This window comes from Hetaerina americana, unplaced genomic scaffold, assembly GCF_022747635.1.
Source record: "Hetaerina americana unplaced genomic scaffold, ioHetAmer1.1.p SCAF_3, whole genome shotgun sequence".
NCBI lineage: Eukaryota > Metazoa > Arthropoda > Insecta > Odonata > Calopterygidae > Hetaerina > Hetaerina americana.
Genome location: NW_027286874.1, coordinates 670,010 through 676,009, shown reverse-complemented (window position 1 = coordinate 676,009; position 6,000 = coordinate 670,010).

Below are 6,000 nucleotides of genomic sequence, written 5' to 3'. Positions count from 1 at the left end.
ACTTATAAAATATGGAGCAACTAGGGTAAAATTTTAGGGTAAGACCCTGGCTTTATCAACCGAATTATGAACTTTTTAAAGGGAACTGACATAGTGAGAAAACTAGAGCAGTGGTATCTTGTTTTTTTAAGTTCTAGGTTTTTAGCTTTTATCTATTTTATTTATTTATCTAGTTATTAAAAGGCGTTTGATATTGGCAACCATGTGACAGTGGTGCAAAATTACCTTAGCTGTCGATTCACCCTACATATAACGATTACTACTGCATTATTCTTTCAGTAATTTCACGCTCCGTTGAGTATGACTGGTAGCGGGAGGGGCAAGGCCTCCAGGGTCCTCTCTGGAGCTTTGTAAGGATTTCGTCGGCAGTCAACTCAGCTGAGCTGGAAAGTCTCGCAGATTCGTGAGGTTAATAAATCTCGGAGATGATTTCTAAATAAAAAAAGTCGAAATTCGAAATCTTGATACGTTGACTCGTTATTTTTCTGCAAACAAAAACAGCTAATTTGATTGAGTACATACATGCTAAGTGATTTTTTCGAGAATTGAATTATTGCCGAATTCTTCCATTTCATATAACCTAAGAAACTTATTTTGATGGATATTGATATTCAATACTCTTGTTTATTTGTTCCAAATATCAATAGTTAAGTGAAATTCAGCGTCATAGATTGTGGTAAGTAAAAATATAAATGGTGGAAATCCTGGCCGTTATCGTGTTTTAGGAAACTGATTAACCCGGATCCGGTAATTATTCGCTGGCGATAGCTGATTAATGTATTTTCACTCGTCCGGAGGAGCGGTTGACATTTTTTAGGCAACATGTTCCACTGATTTTGTTAATGTTTTTTGATCGAAGGGGAAGGTGCGACTATGACACCAGGCACGTCCCGCCTCACCCAGCGGATAGCCTTTGGTGTTCACTTCTCTTAAACAGCAGCCTCTGCAGGAGGAGTGAATGTGGGTCGATGCTCGCACCCTCCTTCATTAGCGGAATGAAGGGGAAGTACCCGCCACCCTCTCGTCACGTCTCGGCGGCGGGGGCAGAAGTGGCGCTCTGTCTTCGTGCTCATCTTCCGTCTGCCCCCCGCCCTCCTCGCCGCACCCCTCGACGCCCCCTCGGCGGCACGCCTCGGGGGCCCTCCTGCGCACCAGGACGGCGGCCATAACGGCGGAGGCGGCGGCCAGCGCGGAGACAACGAAGAGGAGCATCGTGTCCGTGGGCCCCCACTCGCTCCCCGCCTCCTCCCCTCGCTCTTCCTCCCGCTCCCTCTCGAAGGGGTCGCCCTCCCCCGTGATTTCGGTCTCCTCTGGGATCGTCACGGCTGAAAGAAGCACGGGGGATCATGAGCGACGCGGGCGCGTTATCGCGCAGGGACGAGTTCATTCGTATCGATGCGTTCATCGAGAAGAGTCCGTCCCGAAAGGTCTACTCTTCCGTAAAACATCGTATCAACTAACATCGGCATTATTCGTGTGCATTCCCAACCACAGTCAACCTCGATACTTGAATCGAGTGACTGCTATCCTAATGAGTTCATTTGTTTTGAATGAATTGTATGTATTGTATTGTTTAGAAATTAGACCACTTTTCCGTTTATTGTTTACTACAAGGAATACATTTATTACTTATTTGATAGTTGGAGGTTGTTCCAGCTGGTTTATTTTTGCTATACCTGCAATAATGAGTTTTCTATTCCCTTCCCATGCTTGAACGATTTGGTATTCACAATTTTGGGGCACAGACGTATGATTATGATACGTGATGCAAAAATGCAAAATACGATGCGAAAAATCTGAGAATGATAAGCGCACATTTCAAAAGAATATAATTATGGCATATGCTACGAGTCGCGGTAGTCTAGGGGTTAGGCTACTGACTGGAGGACTCGGGTTCGATTTCCTGGTACGCCTACATGTACAAGGACTGGTAGGTGGTCGATGCTGGGGGTTACTCTCTTTTACTCTACGAGTAAATATCTGTATCGAGACCTCTGGTAAAGCCTATGTCAAGAACATTGCATTTGGGTGTAGAATGGTTGAGCCGTCAGGTCCGAAATCCTTAACACCCTTGGAATCCAGTCATGTGGGCAATGAAAACCCTCTGGAATTTGTGTTTCTGTAGTTCCAGGAGGGATTGTTTGGGTTTAAAGTTGCCAGCAATCAGCGTCGTTTTCGCATGGCCTGAAAATAGTAACTCGTTTTCTGCTTGGTGAAATTATTCTTGTGATCTGTGATGAGCAACGCCTATGTTAATTAGCCATTTGGTGGAATTCGTAACTGTCCTTTTCTAGCACACAATGCCAACTCATTTTGCCCGATTTTTACTGGTTTGCAGTCTATCAGTTCTAAATATCTGAAAACCACGAAATATGAGGCTCGCATCCATGGTGATGTTTGTATCCGTGGTCAGGGCTATAACAACATTTTTCTGCTTCATAAAGTAATGATTTCATCAAATTTGTACATTATTCCATTTTCATTCCATATGTTAATGCTATGACCATTTTTATTGGATTTCTACCTGGTATTAACGGGCGTTCTTCATTTTCGCTAGTATATCACCGAGGAGGGCTATTTGCCGTTGTTGTTGCTATATTGACAAGGCTAGGCTATAGTTGCTGTATACGAGGTCTGTTCGGAAAGGATCCGGCCATTCAATATTTTGGGAGAAGTAGCCAACCTAGAGCAATGAGACCCGTGTCTCGTTCGAAGTATTCCTCTTGGGACCTCACACACCTTAAGATTAAATTTCTTTTTATTGCAATAGTCATTAGCTATCTCGTCGCATTCTCTTTTATGTCACCTCTTTCCAGAATTTCGTGTTTCAGTTGCAGGGGGCTTGTTCCAAGTCGCAAACGATGACCTAGGTTTTCTGAAAAAGGTCTTTACTCCTAAGTCATGGGTCTAATGCTAGGTTCCTGAAACAAAAGCCGTCTTCTCAAAAGTTGGTTTACGAGACTTCTGCCCCCTTAAAATCTCTCAATGAAACAGGATTCTGGATACACACTATCAGCTATTCGTGGCAACGTTTTTCCTGCATTAGCATTTTAGCTCTTCACTCGTTGGGCTTCCCTTGCTCTCAATTTAGGATTTCTTATTCCCTGTTGGCTGGAGTCTTTCGGTGGCGATCTTCGTAGAATGTCAAAGAGAATACTTACTATGCCTATCGGGGGAGTTTTATTATTGTGTAGATGGAACTTTGTGGGTTGGTCAACCGATTCGGTCGGCGAACCGGCGCGGTCACGGTTATCTTCTACCCAAGTCCCTCGCGGTCCTATCACCACGAATTCCTTAGCGAAGGGACCCGTCAGTTTCCCCTGGGAGTGCTATGAGCTTACCCTCTTCCCAGGTTTGACTGAACAAGACGACTCTATTCCCCGGGCGAATGGGCCCTTCTTCATAAAATGAGCTGCTCAAGAAAGATATGCTGTTGCTGAATCCCCCATAAGTGCTTGCTGCTGGTTGTTTCTCGTCTTATCCACGCTAGAATAGAGAAGGGAATTTGCGGAAGACATACCGCGGAATCAATACCTTAACAAAGGATTCTACCTCACATAACCTCCCACTAAAAAGGTGGAGCATGGAGGACACCATTAATTCCGGACCAATTTCTTAATCCCCGGTATCGTCCCCCCTGCGGGTAGGGGGTTAGAGAATACTCCCGCAGTATCCCTGCTTGTCGTAAGAGGCGACTAAAAGGGCGGGGAGAAAACCCCGAAAACAAACCCCAAGCCAGCAAGGGATGCGTCCGGACAGTGCTGTGGATCCACTGTCTGTGAGCGGCCATACCATCTGGCCTGCGATCCGCCCAGGTGTTTGCCGTGCCTGGAGACCCGTAAGGGAGAGAAGGGGATCCTGGAGGGTGAGCTTTCTGGTTCCCAGCAGGGTGTCGGATGCCCTGTATGGACCGGGGAGTGATACCCCTCTTCGGCCCCGGATTTCGTGTAAACGGGAGGCCGGGAGCTAGCCACTCCCGGTCAACAGGCTTCCGTCGCGTTTTCGCTCCGGTGGCGAGTGCCAAGGTTGTGGGGGTCTGCGTAGGGAGGTCGGAGATGTAAGGGTTTTGGTGGGCCCTTGCACCGAAGATCCACCCCGAAACAGACAACCACTCCAGAAGCGCTATATCCCTCGAGTTAGCCCTGGCGACCGCTCCGGTTTGGCGGAGTGGCGTCCCAAATGTGTGGCTCCGTGGCGGGTGGGGAGGCCGAGGGACGAATCATTTCTTATTATGGAGGAAAAACCCTTTCCACCACTAAAAAGATCCCGTCCGGACACCGGCGGGGGAGAAAAGTGTATCGGCGCATGTAAGCGCTATTTAATTATGTCTTGTGCAAAGGAAGGTGAGACCTTGAAAAAGGTTTCTCCCTTCTTAATTCGCAGAGTGTTATCACAGATTGTGCCTGGGGACCCAAAGAGCGTGAAGAAGCTCAGGGATGGTACACTACTTATAGAGACCCTGAACGACACACAGAGCGAAAAACTACTTGCTATGGGAACGCTCCATGACATTCCGATTAAGGTGGAGGTGCACCGCACTCTTAACACCTGTCGGGGAGTTATCAGTCACTACGACCTTCTATACGTGGACATCGAAGAAATCAAGAGAGAAATGTTCTCTCAGGGAGTGACTGATTGTCGTCGACTCACCACAAGGCGCAACGGAGAAAACGTAAACAGCACCTCCGTGATCTTGACGTTTGCGCGTGATAGACTACCCGACAAGGTGTTTGTGGGCTATGAATCGGTACCAGTGAGGCCATTCATCCCAAATCCCGTGCGTTGTTTCAAATGCCAACGGTTCGGCCATGTCGCGTCGCGCTGCGAGGGCAAGGCCACCTGCCCGCGCTGTGGCAAAGACGCGCACGAGGATAAAGAGTGCTCTTCGGAACCTCTTTGTGTGAATTGCGAGGGTACACACCCAGTGTACTCTCGTGATTGCCCGAAGATGAAAGAAGAGAGGAAAGTCATGGAGATAAAAACACTGCAAAAAATCCCATATGCGGAAGCGAGGAGAAAATACAGGGCGCTAATCGCTCCAACTTTCTCCCGGTCCTTTGCTTCCGTTGCAACCACGCAATGTGTAAAGTGTACCATCGCCACGCAGACAGAGATCCCGAAGGAATCCCCAATAGAAACCACGCAAGTGCCTAAACCAAAAAGGGTGAAGGATGGAAAGAGTAAGGTGGACAAGGAGCCACCTACTCCTGTGGGCCCTTCAAAGAAGAGCCCACTAAAAACCACCAAGGGGAACACGCCAAAAGGGCGTGAGAATACACCTTCCCCGCCGCCTCCAGTCAAGCCAAAGAAGCCGGAGGTAATTGAAGAGGACCAGAGTATCTCTGATACTGAGGTCTTCGCAAACGAGTGGAAGAGGAAACATCGCTTCAAGCGATAACCTCAATAGAGTTGGTCATCTCCCTTTTTAGTCATCTCTTTTATTTATATATTTATTTATTTATTCTAATTTAACACTTTAAATGTGTTCCATTCTGCAGTGGAACTGCAATGGCTTTTATCGGCACAAGGAGGAGCTGGCCATTTTAATCCAAGATTTTAAACCCTCTTGTATTTGTCTCCAAGAGACCCATTTTAAGGCTGAAGATAAGGGTATTCTGAAGGGATTCACTGTTTTTAGAATGGATGACCTAAGTGGCCAACGAGCCCAAGGGGGAGTAGCAGTTGCGGCCCGTGAGGCCCTTTACACCTCGCGAGTCCAACTGAACTCTCCATTCCAGGCCGTCGCTGTCACGGTGCACACCCCTGAGAGGATGACGTTATGCAACGTGTATCTGCCAGAGGGTGCACCGGTGACCCGCCTGAACCTTGAAGCCCTTGTCCACCAGCTTCCTCAGCCGTTCATTTTGATGGGAGATTTTAATGCCCATGATCCTCTCTGGGGAGGGCCAGAAACCCAAAGCAATAGGAGAGGTCGAATTTTATCCAACTTTATTGAGGATTTTAACCTGTTTTTATTAAATAGCGGCGAAAAACCCGCTT